At 36.2% G+C, this 19,897-nt stretch overlaps 1 protein-coding gene across 4 annotated transcripts in view; it reads left to right on the top strand.

Annotated features, from left to right (window-relative positions):
• Nucleotides 1-19,897, top strand: part of LOC117173278 (helicase SKI2W) — a 306,484-nt gene that overhangs the window by 259,537 nt on the left and 27,050 nt on the right. The gene's annotated exons all lie outside the window — the stretch shown is intronic.

The raw sequence follows: 19,897 nt of genomic DNA, 5'->3' as shown, positions 1-19,897 counted from the left end.
TGAAAAAATTATTACTTCGTTAAGATTTTAACTACAATTTTTGATAAAATTAAAAAAAAAATGATTGTATCAAGAAAAATAGTTTGAAAAGTTTTTCTACCAAAATATCTGTTTGATTTTTAAATAATAAGAATATCTAGTTCTGCGCTGCATTTCTTCAAAACTGTGGAAGGCATATTAGTTAGACAGAAATATGATAAGCACGCCTCAAAAGGATGGAGCTTGTTAGTAAAAAAAATTTTCGACAGCTAGTCACCTTAGAAATATTTGCAGAATTTGAATTTTCGTCTAATCCAAACATTTCATGGAGATAATTTCGAAATATACTTGATGTCTTGTAATAATTTGGATTGCAATTTCTTATTCTGTTAGAAAAAGTTATTTTCGTTGTGGGGATTTCATTTTTCAATTGCTAAATATAATCGATACAAACCGCGAAATTAGTCTTCAAAAGTAGGGTAACTTTGACCAAGCTATTATTATTATTTACGAATCCAGGCATACTATATAAGTGATAGTTTTTAGCAATATGTTCAGGGAAAATAAATGCTAGAAGTCGAAACAAAGTTTTTAATTTCGAAAATGCACTATTTGAACTGTCGTCTGATTAAAACTTATCGTGGAGATAGTTTCGAAATATACTTGATATCATCTACTCAACGTCACTTTACTCTGTAAGAAAATAGTAGTCAATGACGACCTTATAGAAGCTCATGTATCCAGCCCTCTTAAAGTTGGATTTTTGTACCACCCTGAAAAACTGAATGACCGCAAGCCTTGCGCTGCAGCGTAACCATAAGGTTACCCTAAAGTAAAGTTAAAGTATAATTTTACATTAAAATTAAGTTAGAAAATAATGCTGTAATTGCAATAGATTTATTTTTCAGCATTTAAAATTGAAAAAAAACATAGTTTCAAGAAAGTTTATATATGTACAAATTATACAAAAAAATAATTGACCTTATACAATTTAAAATAATGTCCAAAAAATGATTATGGTGACTTTTGAGAAGTCACCAAATGGTACATTTATTACTCTACGTTAACTTAATACATTTTACATGTAGCACGCATCAAGAAACTAATTTGTACCACTCTCTCTCTCTCTCGTTCTATCTCACTCTCCTCCCTGTCGTTTTCTCTCACTCTCTTTTCTCTTTCTCTAAATTCTTCATGTGAATTGATTTTCGATTTTTTGTGTAATATAATGTAATATTTGATAGAATGTGATACAGTATCATACAATATGATATAGTATTATACAATATCATATAATACCATACAATGTAATTCAATATCATGTAATACGATAGAATATGATACAATATCATACAATATGATACAATGTGGCACAATATAATACAAAACGAAACCAATATGATACATTATCACAGTATATAATACAATGTTATACAATATCATACAATGTGATGCAATACGATATAATGTAAAACAATATGTCACAGTGACACAGTTTGATACGATATACATTATGTCGCACCAAGTTATACTATGATACTATATGGTATACCATGGTACATTATAATGCGCTATTACAGGCTAAGATACTCTGTGATAAAATATAATACACCCTAGTAGAACGGAACTTTCCCTTTGCGTGTAAAACGTCCGCCACTTGGGAACGTTCCAAGAACATTCCACTGGAACGTTCAAAGAATAAATGTTCGTTATTGTTATTAGTATCAATGAATATCCGATAAACTGTAAGTAATAGGTCAAAATTAATGTCAGTTTATGATATAGGTACCATATTGCAATTTGGTATATACGGTACTCAAAAATGACATCTATTTTTACCTATCTCTTACGGTTTACCAAATAATTGTTATTAAAAATAACAATAATTGAACGTTCCGAAGGTTCCCACGGAACGTGCAGTATAATACAGTATTACCTAAGTATAAATTTACAACTGGCACGGTACCGCGCCAGTATCGCACAAATACATTTTTATGTTGGCGGGGTACTGGTACAAAGTAGGCTCCAATTTTGGCTTGATACTGGAAAACTTCCCAAAGATGACGTGGTACAATACTGGCAGTCAGTACCGGACTAGTACTGCTTTAATATTGCCATAATCACAATACATGTATGGCATAATCTCGGATTTATGCTGATATTAAATAGTCATGGGCCTTGTATAATACAGGCACAGTATCAATCTAGTGCTGGCAAAACAACTACTTTTCGTTGGAGCTAGATCTTCACGGTACTGGCGTTATATTGGCGTAGCAACAATATAATATTGGCTTAATGATGGCTGTTAGTTGGCGTTAGTTTATCATAGTATATATTTAATGCAGCCAAAGTGACGGTCGAAAAACGGCATACACTTGATTTTATGCTGACGTAGAACTGAATACGTTCATAGTAACAATTAGCTTAGTACTGTGCCTGCACTAAGTTATAATATTGTTAGTAATGGCACATGGGAGGCTCCAGTGCTGGCTTGGCACTGACAAACTTCCGAAGGATAATCTGGCACGATACAGGCTATTAGTACCGAGACATTACTGGCATAATACTGTCGTAGTGACAAATCAGCACTGGAATAATGACGAATTTTTTCCAACCTTATATCGTTGTGGTAATCGACGGCATAAGCTGCTTCAGTGAATCTAGACTCAGGAAGAGTCCGGATGTTATGCCATTTCGAGGGCGGACAGCACTCGGATGGGTGACCATCTGCGACGTACGACCAGTTTGTTTATTCACTGCGTTTATTCAGTTTTCCTCTCCACTGGCCAAACATCCAGGAAAATGCTAGTACTTCTAATAAAGTTAGATGTATCTGCGTGTTATCACTGGCTTTTCGGGGGTCTTAAATAAAAGGCATAGTACAATAGGTGTTACTGCAGTGTTATGGGACTTAAATATACTAGCCTAAAAATACAATAACAATTAATGTCATAGAAGAAAAAACCAATACATATTGCAGAATTAGCTTGGAAAATTTAAATTAATCAATCAGATATGAAATAATAATGAAAATAATAAAATAATAAAATAAAAAATAATATTCAACACATGGGTACCCTTGGGTACATACATTTTTGCAAATAAGTATTTTTTAAATTAAGCCTTAAAGTATGCAAAAATGGGGGTAAATGGAGAAGTTTCTCGAAAAAGGGGACTTTATGAAAAAAAGGGAATAATGGGAATGTCTTTGAAACCTATTGATTAGATCATGTACTTTATACTAAATTTGCATCCAAAAATCCATTTTGCAGACTGGAATTCTCTTCTTTTCTGGAATAATTCACTTATGTGGCCCCGGGTATTTTACTGCTTTCACTGTAGATAGAACTAACAGCAGTTTCACGCCAATTGGAGGATTCTGTTTTTTTCTCGAATGGCTTACAATGTGCATTTAAATTACATTAAAAACTCACCTGTATCACTAAAAAGCTGAGAGTTATTAAAACAATATTAAATTCTATGAATGAATGGGGTTGTGATCAATGGGGGTTCTAAGGGAAATAAAAATGTTTGAAGAACCGAAAGGTTCGCGTGAAAAGATAGAAGCCGAAAGGTGTCGCGGAATGTACTTTGGAAGGAGAAGAGCGCGAGGAACTCGCTCTAAAGTCACCAGCCAAGGGTAGTAACTCCCGAAACGAGCCCCATATCCTAGGTCGTTTGGTCGACAGCCCAATAGCTGTCAACCGCCGATCCTAGGCGAAACGAGCGAGGACTTGGAAACGCGAAACGCGCCACGCACTACCGATGGTTGAATCGGATTTTTCTACGATGCCGCACCAATTGTGTTCCAGGGGTCCTAGGTGGCCGTTGATGATCTTCTCGAGTCCGGGGTGTCCTGGATCCCGGGTGGCTGCTGATGATGGTCTGAAATGGTGGCGGATGCTGAAGATACATACATCAATCGAAGGTCGAAACTCAAGAAAATGATGCATTGTGGTGCGATGTTCGGGAGAAAAATATTTATGAGGAAAACTAAATTAAATTAAGAGGTTGATGTGAAACTAAAATGATAAATTAAATACTGGAATTTAAGAGTGACAAGAAGTGAATTTAATTTGATATTGGAGGATAAAAGTTGATTGTACAAAAATACAGGGGGTCGCTACGCGGAGCGCACGGTCCCTCGTGATCCGATGCGCTCCTCGGTCGAGATAGTACTGACTCGCTACCTGCCGATCTCCCGTAGCTCTTTTAACGCCGAGCAAACCTGCGCGCATTCCAGCGGTGGTGAGGGTGGATCGAGCCCTGGCATTGGTCAACCGCTCCTCTCACCTACTGGAATACGGCGAGAATTTGCTGCTTTTGGTTCGAGAGAATTTGGGTCTCCTAACACGGTTGAAGCTTACGCGGATATCAGATGGCAGTTATAAGCTTGACATCGTAACCCTCTAACTTCCGAGAATAAGTCGGTCGACTTAATTCTCGAAAAACGGAAAGCTGGAATCCCAAACCATGCTTGGGGATTAAAACGATGGTCGTTAATAGGTAAACTATATCACATTTGGTTTTATATACTTGGGAAAAATTTTTGATACGAATTAAATGTTGGCCTTAAACTAAATTTAAGACAAACTTGACCACTAGCGGTTCCTAAATTAATTCTCCCTATTTTCTTAGGACTGCACTTATTGAAGGACTTTCAAAGAAAAGAAGTTATTTTTCGATCGATTGAAATGAACTTCATTTATGCTATTAATGCGATATAAATATAACTTCTGTTTATAATACTAAAATGTCAAATCGCTTGCCGCTGTTTCTATGCAGTATTATAAGGCGAATTTTTTCCGAGCATGACAAAATTAATAATATATTCAGCTTCGTAATGCCTACATGATAAAATATTGTTTTTTTTCTATTAAAATAGATAAAAGCAATAAAAACTGTCGCATATATTTAGACTAAATTCGTTCAGGGAGGAAACAACTTTTCGAAACGATAACAATAAAAAAAACTCCAGAATTATGCACTACTACCGTACTACACGAAAATAACGAGTGATTATTAAAGCTCGATATCTTTCACCGGAACTGTCGGGTCTGTTACGGTTTCTTGATCTCGGCCTGATGGGCCTGCTTTGGCAAACTGAGGCGTTCTTTTCTGGCCCCGGTAATAAGCATAGAATAGAGAAAAATTAATATTTTCAGATTTCGGCGCAAGAGTGAAGATTATTCTATTGTTTTGAATGAGCGATTTTTTCATCTGTCTAAAATGCCACAATAAGAATAAGATACCTCCTAAACTTATTCACTTCTAATTCTATAGCGACCGCCACACAGTTTTCTATTCTCCCAAAGATAATGTGTTTTTTGAGTATATTTAGTTCCTTCTAATTGTACCGGCAAAGCGCGTCACAGAAATATTTGTTATTCCTCAGAAGTGGTCTTATTTTGATTTTATTTCATTCTTTCTAATAAGTTCACAGAATATGTGTAATAAGTTGTTTTAATTCCTTCATGCGTAATTTAAATTCTGAAATTTTAATTCTCACCAATTCAACTCTGCCTCTCTGCAGTTAAAATTATTTATATTCACACATTTACCTAGATTTCTTTGTTGCATTTTTTAAGACGTTTAAATAAATTACTAAAATATAAATAAATATAAATTTGAATATTTTCGAATTTATAAGTTATAAGAATACAAATTCTTATTTTTTCTGAATTCAATGCCCCATATTAAAATATTATTCATTGTAAAAAAATATCTGGAAGATTTTAAGGTAATTTTTTTAATTTTACAGAACTTTTAAAAATATTCAGGAACAATTCGAATCATTTAAAAAAATGTTCAGAAGTTTTTAAAAAATGTCGAAACTATTACAAACCTTAAAAGATTTTTCAAAAACACCAAACAAAAGGTGGTTCTTTGAAAATTTCGAAATAAAACTTGGCAGTTTTTTAAACAGTTATATTTAAATTTACTCCAATTTTTCTCAAATTGTGTAAACTCTTCCTAAATAAACAATTTTGCTTTTAAATTGTTTATATTATTTTTTTTACATATCTGATATCTTCCAAAATCTTTATGAATTTTATGGAGAAACTTAAGAAAATTACATTTATATAACCTTGAAGCAAATAACCAAAGTAACTTCCAAAAGAAATCTCTTCAAATTTAGTTAATGTTCTATATGTATATTTTATTTTTTGTTGAGAATTCATCATTTAAGTTTAGACTAGTTTACAACTTTTTTTCAGTATTTCACTTTTGGATGCATCTACACACATTTAAGGTCTTACGAACTCGTATCAAAACAGTATGGTGGGCAATATAGTATAGTTTAAAACGACATGGCCCCGATGTCTACGTTCCGGAAAATGTCTATCCAAGCCAAGGTCGAAACCAAACCCGTGCTACAATTGTATTGCTCGTGTATTTGGTTAAAGGTGAATTTTTTGGTTGAAATTTTGATTTGACATATCTGTACATATCTAATATTATCAAAAATACTTTGAATATTAATTTTATATTTTAATCCAATTGTATTGTGGAAACAATTTAGGCTCAGAATTCTAAAAGGAGCTATAGAAATAATTCGATATCTCCTCTTTGTATCCAGCACCTAAATTATATATTACATATTTTTGAGGTTAAATCAATAAATTTAATTAATATATTAGCCCCTGATGGATGTACAGTAATCTGAATATACTCACTGTCGAAATTTTCTTGAAAAAATACATTTTATCCCTATCTCGAAATACTTATAATACTTCGGTCAGATGCGTTATCCAGTTATTAAAATTATGAATTTATGCCACATTTTACTTAGTGTGTAGTAAAGGATTTTTCACTCACGTTCTTGAGACACTATCTAGGTATTCATGAAATAAGAAACACACGTGAAAATTAATCTTGATCGATATAATTCTGTTTCTTGAACCAGTGAAGCGCCGGACGACTCGTTCTACAGCTTCAAATCTAAACGAAATTCTGTAAAGAACATGCGGTGAATATAATCGATTGCGCATGATGCGTTGTGCTTTATTGCTTTCACGCGGGTTCACGTATCGAACAATCGATTGTTTCAATTAACCACTAACTTCACGTTACAAGTCTAACAGAGGACAGAGATCAATGAAGTCCCTATCTATCAGAGTTATCGAAGATACACTTCAAAAATATAAACATTAAGGGTCGGCGGAACAGTTTCAGTTTGGATGGGGAATGAATTTGATTACTAATAATATTTCGAAAAATACCCATTAAAAATTCCCCAACCGCCTGAGTTTTAGGTGGGGTCTACTCCACATACCCAACTCCGCTACCGCGGGCCCTGTAAACATTCAAGCCAATTGTTTTATCTTGATTAAAACCGCCAAAATATCCCAAAGGAGTCGTATTGAGAAAGGAAAATAACCATTATATCAAAAGAGTCATTATTACAAATATACTAATAAACAAATTGCATTTGTTCTGAAAAACCGTTTTTTTATGAATATTTTAATGCCTCTTAATAGTTTTACAAAAATAAATCCGCGTGTAAGGGGTACAAAAATCTCTTATTCCCATAGCAAAATAATTTTTCTTAAATATTTTGTTTATAAAAGTTAATTTCTTCTTCGGAGAAAAAAAAGAAATATTCGTATAATATCCAATTTTGACGTTCTATTTGCTTAAATATTAAATACCATAAAGTGAAATTAAAAAACCCAGCCTGAAGTCTTGTGCAGAAACTAATTATCCTGTTTATTACAAAAAAATCAAAAACGGTCAAGAGTTGTAGGCTGTAGACACTACAGCCTACAAAAAACAGTACATTCCGGGCTTCTCCCCCAGAACGACGAATGGCGTAATGTATTAGCCCGTGTATAATCGATAATCGCAGCTTTTACTTTCCCAGTGCTGAATCTGTACTGAAACAATCCAATCAGCAATCGTAGAAAATCTGCATTTTAAGTTTTTACACTGTCAGTACTTATCCTGTACAGAACCAACGCAGACATAATGCTGTAGCCGGTGGATAACCAGCCATAAAAGTACGTGCTTTGCCAGTATCGAGTCTGTACCGAGTCAACGCACGGTATGATGATGTGGCCAGTAGATAATCGGCAATTGACTTTTGTGTTTTACCAGTGTTGAGCCTGTACCGAGCCAAAGCACAGAATAATAATGAGGTCGGTAGATAACTGGCAGTTAACATTTGTACTCTCTCTGTATTGAGTATGGCATGGCATAATGCTGCTGCTGGTAGATAAACAGAAACCAAAATTTGTAGTCTACCAGTGCTGAGCTTGTACCGTGGCAACACATGACATAATAATGGGGCCGGTGGATAACCGACAATTAAAGTTTGTACTCTGTCAATACTTAGCCTGTATCGAGTCAACGCACAGCATAATGATGTGGCTGGTATATAACCGGCAATTGATGTTTGTACTCTGCCAGTACTGAACCTGCACCTGTCCAACGCACGGCATAAATACTGAAAGCTGGATTTAACCATAGTTCACATTTCGGTACTGCGCCAGTATCAAACCTCTACTCTGCCGACACTCGGGGGAGCATTTTATTCGGCACTTAAACGGTATACCAAATCAGTATCTCGCCAATACTAAACCCGTAACTTCCTAACGCTTGGCATGGTACTGAGTTCGGCCTGTTATAAGAATCTGCAGAATATTGTAGTTTTCTCTTAGGTATATGGTATAATTGATTCTAATGTCTGTATTCTTTTTTTAAATGGTGATTTTTTTACACATGAAAGCTTTTCACTGATGCCCGGAGAAACGGGAGGTAACTCGAGTATTGGAATCTTTCGTCAGTTTCTCCGGACTTCAATCCGATTTAAAAGGTTTGTGGCATGGTAGTTCGCCGTGTTTAGGACAACGCCAAGCAGTACGCGACGGTCAAAAGATGTCAAGGAAGCGGCAAAGTCAGCGGGGACATCACCGCAAGAAGTTAAAAAATCACACACACACACATATATTTTTATATATATATATATATATATATTCCTCTAGAATCAAACCGAAGGGCCTACGACAAAGCCACCGAACGCGTCCTCGGGTTGCGGATAGAGGGTCCCTGTACCAAGGATTTCTGCTGAATATGGTTACAAAAATAAATAGGCATTTGCAGACAATTGTCCAGGGGTGGTTCCGAAGGAATTAACTCCCAAGCGGAGGTGTGAAAACCATGCTGAAAGCTGAACGGCACCTGGGTGCGGTGCCTAGAACGGTGACTCCGGGATACCGGGTGAACTCTCAGAGTAAGCAGCCTTATCCTTGCATGCGGGGCTCTACAAGGATGGACGAACCCCTTTCCCTAGCTTCTCGTGGGAACAACAATGACAACACCAAACATAGTTGTTGTAAGTGCGGTTCAAAACAATAGAACGCGCAGGGCTCCCGACAATGGGTCGGCCAACAATGCCGACCACTCTAGAGCTGGGGGAGCCAATGAAAATGGGTTCAATGCGATCAATCGGCGGGATCTCGCAACCTTTGTGTGGACGGAGCGACTGAATCACGACTTGCTAGATTGCTATGATGCGAGTGTGGCCCCCTGAACGGGGTTACATGGCACGGCTGCATGCTCTGTGGTGCGAGAAACACCCGGAACTATCGCACTTTTCGCAGCAATGTCTGCGAAACCATGCAAAACTACTCCGAAAAAGGGGTTATGTAAGTGGAACGCCCACTCTACCACAGCTAGAACAAGCTGGCAACAGAGAGACACAGGCGACACTAAGACCAACCGCGTGCAGGCATCCAATAGAGGAAGAGCGATACTTCATGACCCGGAGAAACATCAACACCAAGATTTCTCTCAAGCCTAAAGATCTGGCTGAAATGGATGACGAGCTTCGTGGACATTTTTCCGGTGAATCCGACCTCTGGGCTATCAATTATTGTGTGCATAATGCAGCGAGAGCTTTGGCCGATCCGAACCGTAAAACAAAACCAACGGCTGATCATAAGACCAAAAGACGAATGCATCAACTTGCCATAAAGATAGGCTGGGCAAGACAGTACGCGTCCCGCATTCAGTGTCTGATTGACTACATCACATCTGGCAGGAATTTTACCGCCAAGGTTCGAAAGTTCACGCGCGAACTCCGGATCAGTTATCACACACTTAACAAGCCAAAGCTGCTGATTATCTGGCAGCATATTGTTGAGAGAATACGGATACTATCTGACGCGAAGAGAAGCCTAGAGCGGAGGGAGAGGTGAGTCAGAGGAAATCAACAGTTTCTCTCTGACCCATCTCAACTCTTCCAAGACCCTCCAGTTACTGTCGACCACCCGCCCATCCGTCACTACCGAGGAGGTGAAAAAAGTATTAAGAGGGATAAAGAACTATTCCGCACTGGGACCAGATTGTATCAAAACCTTCTGGTGGAAGAAGTTTCCTTCAACCCATCAGCATTTGTCCCGTATTTTCACCTCATATTTAAAGTCGGATAAGCCGATTCCGGAGTGGCTTGAGGAAGGGCGCACAATACTCCTGCTGAAAATAGGCAACTCAGCTAACCCGGAGAATTACAGACCAATCACTTGTCTGAACACACTGTATAAGATATTCACAGCTATCCTAAATCATAGGATTGTTTGGGCAATTTAACCTGTGTGGCAAGAAATGTATAAACAACGAGGCTCAAAGAAAGGCGTAGCGGGATGTCGGGAGAACTTGCTCATCGATAAATGTGTCTGCAAAGATGCAGCATTCTACCAGCGTGACCTATCGATGGTCTGGATTGATTATCGGAAAGCTTTCGATTCGACCTCGCATAGACTTATCATCTGTCTTTTGGAAAGCTTAAAGGTGCATCCGCAAATCGTAAGGTGCATAGAGAAATTGCTACCGCTTTGAAAAACCAGATTCACTATCTTATCTGGAAAAAATCGTGTGATAATTAACAAGGTCATCTTTCAAAGAGGTGTCTTTCAGGGCGACACCATGAGCCCACTCCTCTGTTGCCTTACATTATTGCCACTATCTCTAGCACATCGCTATTCTGACGGGTACTTGTGCGGCAAACCTGCAGATCGAGAGTACAAGGTCACTCATGTATTTTACATGGACGATCTTAAGATCTATGCAAAAAACAAAGAGCAACTAAATCCAGCTCTAGGGATTGTGGAACGATATACTGAGGAAATTGGAATGGAATTTAGGTTAGACAAATGCGCCAAGGTTTCTTTCAAGCCAGGAAAACTTAATGGCATCCCTGAAGATCCTGAGCTCGTTGATAGAAGCGCTATACGACACCTTTGCGCTGGAGAGACTTATACATACCTGGGCGTGCCACAGAGTCGCATTCAGGATGTTACGTCTATATAGGATACTCTCGGAAGTAGATACAAACGTCTTATCCGGCAAATTTGGTCTTCCAAACTGTCGGCGAGGAACAAAGTATCTGTAACGAACATGCTTACCGTCCCGGTAGTTCGCGACTGTACATCGCACGCTGCCAAGGTGGTCGCGGAATATTTAGTCTTGAATATCTTCACAACAGGATTATTCTGGGTACAGCATATAGAGTCGCAAATGGAAGAGAACCTCTTCTTAACCCTCTTCCGCCCTTAAAACTTTCTTTTTTTCTGAATTTTGAGATATTTAGGCATATTATTCCTATGGCGGAGTGTATACAAAAATAAAATTGTAGCTCATTACCGTCCTGACTTTCATGTAAATCCTTGCGTTAAAAATTGCTGTTCGTCTCAAAGTCATATTTAAAAAAACTCAAGTCTTCCAAACGTTACATATATGTCACTGTGGGCGGTAGAGGGTTAAAATGGTCAGGAATCACGAAGAAGTGGGTAAAGGAGCGTTTCTGTACAAAGCAGCGGAGGAGGCTGCTGAACACTTGGACTTAACTTCAGTATTAGGGGTGAGCAAAATGCATCAAATCTTATCTAGCTAACGTTTGCTTTTCTTAAATCGCCCGGACTGAAGTCTGGTACGGAGGGTTTCATTTTGGCATGCCAACACGGTGTCATTTCCACCTTAATATACCGTCGCCACATTTTGAGCCAAGACATTCCCGATAATAGCTGCAGAGCGTGTTATGCACACTCCGAGCATTTAGCTCACATACTATCTAGTTTTCCAACTCATGCGGGAACGACCTACATCCAAAGAAAGACATGAATGAACAAAAAGAAGGAGTAATAGTAGAAGAGGCTATGATGGGAGGAGAAAAGTGGAAGGTAGTGGGGATTTATGTGAACGGTGATATACAGGAAAAACAGAGGAGATTAAAGAAATGATTGAAGAAAATAAAGAAGAGATTAGGATGATAATAGGTTGGGATTTCAACGCGAGAACAGGAGACAGAGGAGGAAAGAACTGGGGAGAAGAGAGAGGAAGAAAATGCAAAGATAAGATACAAAATGGGGAGGGAAAAAAGTTGTTGAAGAGCTTGGAGCAGTTGGGATGGTAAATCTTAAACGGGAATATAGAAGGGGATGAAAAAGGAGAATATACACGCTCAGGAAGTGAAAGGGGAACTGTAATTGATTATGTGATAGTGGATGATGAGGTATGAGAGAAGGTTAAGAAACTAGAGGTAGGAGAATATATTGATTCGGATCACTTTCCCTTAATAGTGACATAAGAGGGACAAAAAAGCAATAGCAATATGAGTAAAAGGGGAGCAAATGAAAAAAGTGTAGGAAAAGGGGATTGGTCAAGGGAAGGAAAAAAAAAGTTTAGAGAAAAAATAAGAAATATCAAAATGGGAGAGGGAAATGTGGACGAGGAGATGGGAAAAATAATAGGAGAAATAAAAATAGGATTAGAGGGCCTAACCAAAAATGAAGTTAGTAAAGGGGGGAATAGAAGTTAGTGGGATGTGGAATGCAAAGAGAAAAAAAGAAAGTCAGAAAGTCAGAATGGGTAATGGACAACATATATGTTCTGAACTATCTAGTAAATAAGAGAATTAAAAGGGAAAAAGGGACAATGATAGCAATGTTCGTGGACTTAAAGGCGGCATTTGACTCATTAAACCGAGAAGAAATAGAAAAAGTTATGATAAAAAGGGGGATAAGAGAGGGATTAATGAAGAGAGTATCAGAAATTTTTAAAGAGACAAGAAGCAGGGTAAAGGTAAGAGAGCAAGTAGGAGATATTTTCTGGTTGGTGAGAGGTGTGAGACAAAGGTGTCCTCTGAGCCCAATTTTATTTAATTTATTAATATCAGACTTGGAAGAAGAAATGAAGAAAAAGGGTTGGGGAGGAGTTAGGATAGGGAAGGAAAAGATATGTATACTGGCAGACGCAGACGACATAGTATTGATGGCAGAGGATGAAGAAGGGATGGCGGGATTAATTACAGGATTAGAGAAATACTTAGATGGGAAGAAGCTGAATGTAAATGTAGAAAAGACAAAGATAATGAGGATTAGAAAAGGTAGGGGAAGGAAGAAAGAGTGGACAGGGAGATGGAAAGGAATAAATTTAGAAGAGGTCAAAGAGTATAAATATTTGGGATATATCTTGCAAACGAATGGAGATCATACAGCTCATGTAAGAGAAAGGATAAAAAAAGCAGCAGGGGTAATGAAACAGATATGTGAAATAGGAAAAAGAAGGTGACAAAAATTGGGAGAAGGAAAATGTGTTTATTTGGTACGCTGGTATGGCCGGTATCAGGTTATGGAGCAGATATATATGGATGGAAAGAAAGGAAAGATATTGAGAGTTTACAAGAAAGGTATATAAGGTGGACACTAGGGGCAGACTGGAGGACACCAGAATAGATGGTGAGAGAAGAAGCGCAAAGGGATAAGTTAAGTATTAGAGCGGGAAAGAGAGCATGGAATTTTGAGGCGAAGCTGTGGGAGGGAAAGGGAGGGGAGTTGGCGAGAAAGTGTTTGATGGAGGAAGAGGAGAGAAGATGGAGGGCGATCGAATTAACGAGATTGGAAGAAGAAAGGAGGAAATTCATTAATGATAGAGAAATAGAAGACGGGACTGGAGTAAACTATGAAGAATTGGAAAAAAGGGAAAGGGAAAGACAATTAATAGAAATATGGGGGGCGATTGAGGAATCAATATACAATAAATGTTATAAGATGATAAAAAAGGAAGGGGTGCCAAAGTATTTAGAAAAGGGTTGGGGAGAGAGAAGGTGGACCAGAATAGCAAGATTTAGATTGGGATACGAGGTAAGGGATGGGATGTACTGGGAAAAAGAAGAGAACAGAAAGTGTAGAATGTGTGAATGAGTGGAGGAAACATAGGAGCATGTATGGGAAGGATGTAGGAGAGAAATAGAAGATAAAGGAAGCTGGCAAGAAAATGTTGTTAAGATTCTAGGGGAGGATGGATTAGGAGAAGAATGGATGAAGGAGTTGGAGGGTGCTAGAGGTGCGAATGAGAGAGAATGAAAGAATGCATGTGAATAAAGGTAAATGGAAGGATAAAAAAGTGAAAGAAAAAGGAACCGGAAGTCGCTTAGATTAGAAACGTAAAAAATTAAAGTGATGGTAAGGTAAACATTAAGTAGACTAAGCTGCGTTTGTGTTCTCATGCTCTCTCCCTCTCTCTCTCTCGCTTGCACTCTCGCTTTCGTTCGATCGCTCACTCGTTTGCTAATAAGTCCTAAATTGCGCTATCGCAGGAAATAGAAATAAGACTTTATGTAAATAGTTTTAAATAATTGTGGATATATAGAAAGGATAAGATTGTAAAAAATATATAGATATAAACGGAAAGATTGTAAGGAATGGAAGTCATGTAAACCCTTAGGGGACAAATTATGATTAAAGAAGAAGATTAATGTTTTTTGTTTGAAAATGTGACCATTAATTTGAAAAGTTATATTTGTGGGTTGAAAATTTAACTATTTGGTTAAAAGTTAAACTATTCAGTTGTAAATGCAAGTCTTTCATTAAAACAAAAACAAAATTTCAACAAAACCGCTTACACTGAAAATGAAAGATTTTAGTTTTCAGTTTAGAAAATTAACGAACTTTCAACCAAATAGTTACAATTCCATCTAAAACATTATTTTTCAACAAAATAGTTCAACTTTTAAATAAGTAGATAAATTTTGAACCGAAAAAGATCAAACCCCCACAAAAAATGTAATATTTTTTATTTCAACTAAAAATATTATCATTTTAAAACAATAACAGTTGAATCGAACCAAAAAATGCATTTCAAGCAAATTTTTTAATTTGCAATCGCAGAGTTAAATTTCTGACTAAAATAGTGAATCTCTGACAACAAAATTAATTTTTTTTTAAATCAGTTCAAACTTAAACCGATTAGCGAAATGTTCAATCAAAAAAATTACTTTTTAACCAAAGAAAGAAGGCATTTTCAACATTTTAAATAAAATTACAATAGTTGATATTTCTATGAAAAAAAGTCTTTATTTACATAAAAATCAGTCGAACTTCAACCAAAAAGACGAATTTTAAACAAAATAATTGAATCCTTAACGAAGGAGCTTTAACCAAAGAGAATTCACAACCACCAAATTACACTTGTAGATGTTTAGACATTTAATTTAAAAAATTATGTGTACAAATATGGTACATGCATATATTATCGAGCACGAAGTTCAACAAACAAAAGGAAAAAAAATTTCAACCAAATTTTTTATTTTGCAACCCAAAAAGGCCAATTTTCAACCGAAAGGTATACATTTTGATTGTGATTGGTTAAAAATTCGTCTTTTTAGTAAAACATTAGCCTTATATGTTAAAAATTAATCTTTTAAACATAGATGTCAAAATTCAAATATTTTTTTTTTTATAACGGAAAAATACTTCTCGCAAAATTTAATGTAAAAGCAACATAATTCCATTCCTGATAGATTCTGTAACTTGAAGTGCAGAACCTGAAAATTCAACTGTGACATTTTTTGTAGAAAATCTAATATATTTAATTGAAGTGTGATCTTTTTTAGTTATAAATTAACTATTTGTTTAAAAATTTATGGATTTTGTTAAAAAATCTTCTACTTTAGTAGAAAATTAATCTTGACAATTTTTAATTTTTTAATCAATGGATGAAAGTGAAAATTTAACTATCCATTTTTATTTAAAAACTAAAATTTTATTTTTCTTGTTAGAGAATCGTCTGTTTTTGTAGAAAATAAACCTTCTGCATATTTTCCATTAGAATCGGCCGTTTTAGAGAATTCAGGTTTTTTTTAAATGCCACTATTTAAGGTTGAATTTTTTTTTACCAAAAACTGAACTATCCCATTTTTTGTTGAATATTAAGTTCATAATTGAAACTTCATCTGCATTGGTTTCAAATTAACCCTTTTAATTAAGCATTTAACTATTCTCTTAAAATTCTTATTTTTTGTTAAAAAATTGGTTAAATAATGGTAAAAACTACTTATATTATTTTTTGTTGGAAAATGATATTTTTTAGTTGAAAATCATATATTTGTTTGAAAATTTGTAATTTTTAGTAGAAAAGTAATATTCTTGGTAAATATTTAATCTTTTCATTCAGGATTCAATTATTTTGTTAAAAATTCCTTCTTAGTTAGTTAAAAACAAATTTCTGTAAAAGAAATATCGATTATACCATTTTTGTTTTAAAATTAATCTTTTTTACTTAATAATGAAATTATTTTTTTGAAAATTTTTCTTTCATGTAGACAATTAATCCTTTTGGTTTAAAATCGATCTTTTTCGTTAAAGATTTAGCTATTCGGTAACAAATTCATCTGTCATGATAGAGAATTTTGTCATTTATAATTTTGTAGAAAAATCGTCATTTTTGATAGAAATATAAACTCCTTAGTTGAAGATTCATCTTTTTCTTTGAGCATTGAATTATTTTGTTTGAAAGTCCTTTTTGTCTGGTTCAAAACTAATTTATTTAAGAGAACATTCGATTATACCATTTTTGCTAGAAAAGTAATATTTTTTCAGAAGATGAAATCTTTTTTTGGTTGTAAATTCAATTTTTTGTTTGAAAAATCGTTATTTTTTTGGTAGGAAATTAATCTTCGTGGTTAAAAATTCATCTTTTCCATAAAAGGTTCAATTTTTTGTTTCAAAATTGTTTTATGATTTGTCAATCAATTTTTTTTATTTTATTAATTGAAGGTTCTTTTTAAATATACAAAGAATGAAACATTTGCGTAACACTTACACGTTCGGGAGCCTTTCTTGTGCTAAACGTTTGAGGGGGTGTCGACCGTACACCTAGGCGAGAGCCTGCTGCTTGCGAGGTAATTTTCTTGATGATGGAGAAGCCCTCGACATCGTCGGCGCGTGTCGTGAGGGAGGGCGAGTCTTTGGCCTCTTTTTCTCGCTGGAATACTCGCCAAGGAGAGTAAGGATCATCCCAGGCTCATGTACCTGCTTCTTGGGTTTTCCTGCATTCATGGGTGGAAGGCTGGAGTTTTCCCTTATGGTGGTCCTAGGAGGGGGCTTTGGTATCGCTGAGAGGAAATAAACGAGCTTAGGTGGTGACAGCTCGATGAGTTTATCTGGAGAAAACTCAATTGGTGAGGCCCGAAGCTCTGGTAGGTCTTCCTCCCCTACGGAATGAAGATCTGCGGTTCCCGCAGGTGGGCTCAGACATTGAGAGGGTGATGAGGACGTCCCCTCGGGCAGAAAATCGACGCCTAGGTCCCGCAACACTTCCTCGAGGCGAATAAGCTTCTCTTTCTCCAAGGTGGATAGATCGGAGGGCGAAGCATAACCTTCTAGGTCTGGTAGGATCTGATCAAGACTTTAGGAAAAGTTGAGCCCCTCGAGAACCTTTTCCTGAAATACAGCTTAGTCGGGGTTTCCCGGCACGTTCTCCGGCAAAGGTTGGCTGGCTGTGAGCTCCTTGTTTTGGTTCCGACGATCTCCACGTTTCCTCTTCTTTCTTTTGGAGGACAAGGGAATATAGGCCCCTGGGTTTGCCTGAAGGTAAGCAAGGACCTGGCGATACCTTTCGGAAAAATCCCCCATCCTCTTGACAGAGAAAAGAAAAAGTTGTAAGACAAAAATAGAATCCCAGATCCTCTCTGCAGAGGACAGAGAATTGAGAAGAAGAGAAAAGTAATAAAAGACATAAGGTAGAGATGAAAGAAGTAATATAGGACCGAGAGTAATAAATGAGAAGAAGTATCCCAGATCCTCTCTGCAGAGACAGAGAATTGAGAAGAAGAGAAAAGTAATAAAAGACATAAGGTAGAGATGAATGAAGTAATATAGGACCGAGAGTAATAAATGAGAAGAAGTATCCCAGATCCTCTCTGCAGAGGCCCAAGAGAAAGGAGAATAGCGAACTTGCAGAAGTTTGAAGAGCAGAAGCAGATTAAGGTTTTAGGTTTCTTTTGGGTGGAGCACTTACCCTTGTAGGGTACCAATTGCTGGAAAGAACCTTGAGATCAACCACTCGTTCGGTTGGATATAGCCGGAGACTTCCTTCTCGCAATTAGATAGTGATTTTCTATTTATCTTTTTTCTTTTTCACTGACAGTCTGGACAAAGTTAAATAAGTCGACGTTTTTTTTTCCCCCTTTTTAAACGAAAGGAGGTTATTCCTAATTCGAGGTTAGGTTTGCGCAAAATTATTAAGTCAGGGTTTCAGAAGGACATGTCGTGTTTTATTATTCAGGCTTCACGCACCAACAATTTATGTCCTCGATCCACAACAGGTAATTCGGTAAGTGTTCGCTAGATGGAACATCACCTTTACCAGATGGTCACTGGTTTGGTACTGACTAGAAGCTCGCCACGAGCGAAGGGGCAGCCGTCTGCGAGCAACGCTGCGGCATGATTTGCAACCAATCGATTTATCGATGTATCAATTTATCGAAGATCGCGGCTGACGCGCGAAAACTCAGCTGAACTAAACTTATTGGCTTGTAATTGGGTATTTAACCATAGTTAATAAAAAAATAAAAAATTAATTTATGTAAGATAAAATTCGATTATACCTATTTTGATAGAGAATTGATATTTGAAATTAAAAATTGATCTTTTTTAGTAGAAAATTCAAGTATTTGTTCGAAAGTTCACATATCTCGATAAAAATTAGTTTTTTTGTAGGAAAGTAGCTTGAAAAGTAGTTAAAAGTTCAACTATTTATCATAAAATTAATCTACTTTAGTAAAATTTCAACTAATTTGTTGAAAGCGTTATTTTTATTGTTGAATATTAACACGTTTGACTAAAAAATGAACTAGTCTATTTTTGGTTCTATATTCGTATTTTTAATAAAAAATTATATTTTTTAGGTGCAAACTCTACTATTTGTTTGAAAATTCTCTATTATGTTATACAATTAAACTTTTTGTTTGGAAACTGATCTTTTTGATTGAGGATTTAACTATTTTGTTAAAAAATTATTACAAATTTAACTGTACAATTTTAGGAGAAAAATTTATATTTTTAATTGAAAATTCGTCCCTTTGATAGAAAATTAATTTTATTTGTTAAGGGCATGTGATACTTCCACATGTTATCAATCGGGTACAGTTCCTCCGGATTTTTTCCACAACGATGAAAATTTTTCAAAACTGAATTCGGAGATGCTATAAAATATCATAACGGACGTCCCCGGACTCTTTCTGGAGAGATCATAACAACAAAATTTATTGTGCTGAATAAAAATTGTATGCATGTTCGCTATTTTAAGGTTAGGATCGTTTTTCAGCTCTCTGTCATTCCGATAATGTAGGTCTCTGTCGTACCGATTCTGTCGGTAGCACTCAAGAATAATTATGGGAGAGAATCGTAACGCACATAACCTCGAAATACACACATACACACATCTATAGCAGCATTTTTTAAATTAACCCACAAAAAAGTGTGCTGGGACGTCCGTTAGCATGTTCGCTATTATTCCCCAGATTTTGAAGAGAAAATCTTTGTTATTGTAGGAAAAAGCCAGGGGAATCTAACACTGATAAAATCGATACTAATTCCTAAGCGCCACACAAATTAAGTAAATTTGGCAAAATTAAAAT

This window comes from Belonocnema kinseyi, chromosome 5 (assembly GCF_010883055.1).
Source record: "Belonocnema kinseyi isolate 2016_QV_RU_SX_M_011 chromosome 5, B_treatae_v1, whole genome shotgun sequence".
Taxonomy (NCBI): Eukaryota; Metazoa; Arthropoda; class Insecta; order Hymenoptera; family Cynipidae; genus Belonocnema; species Belonocnema kinseyi.
Note: the sequence above shows the minus strand (reverse complement) of the source record. Positions and strands in the feature narration are given on the sequence as shown.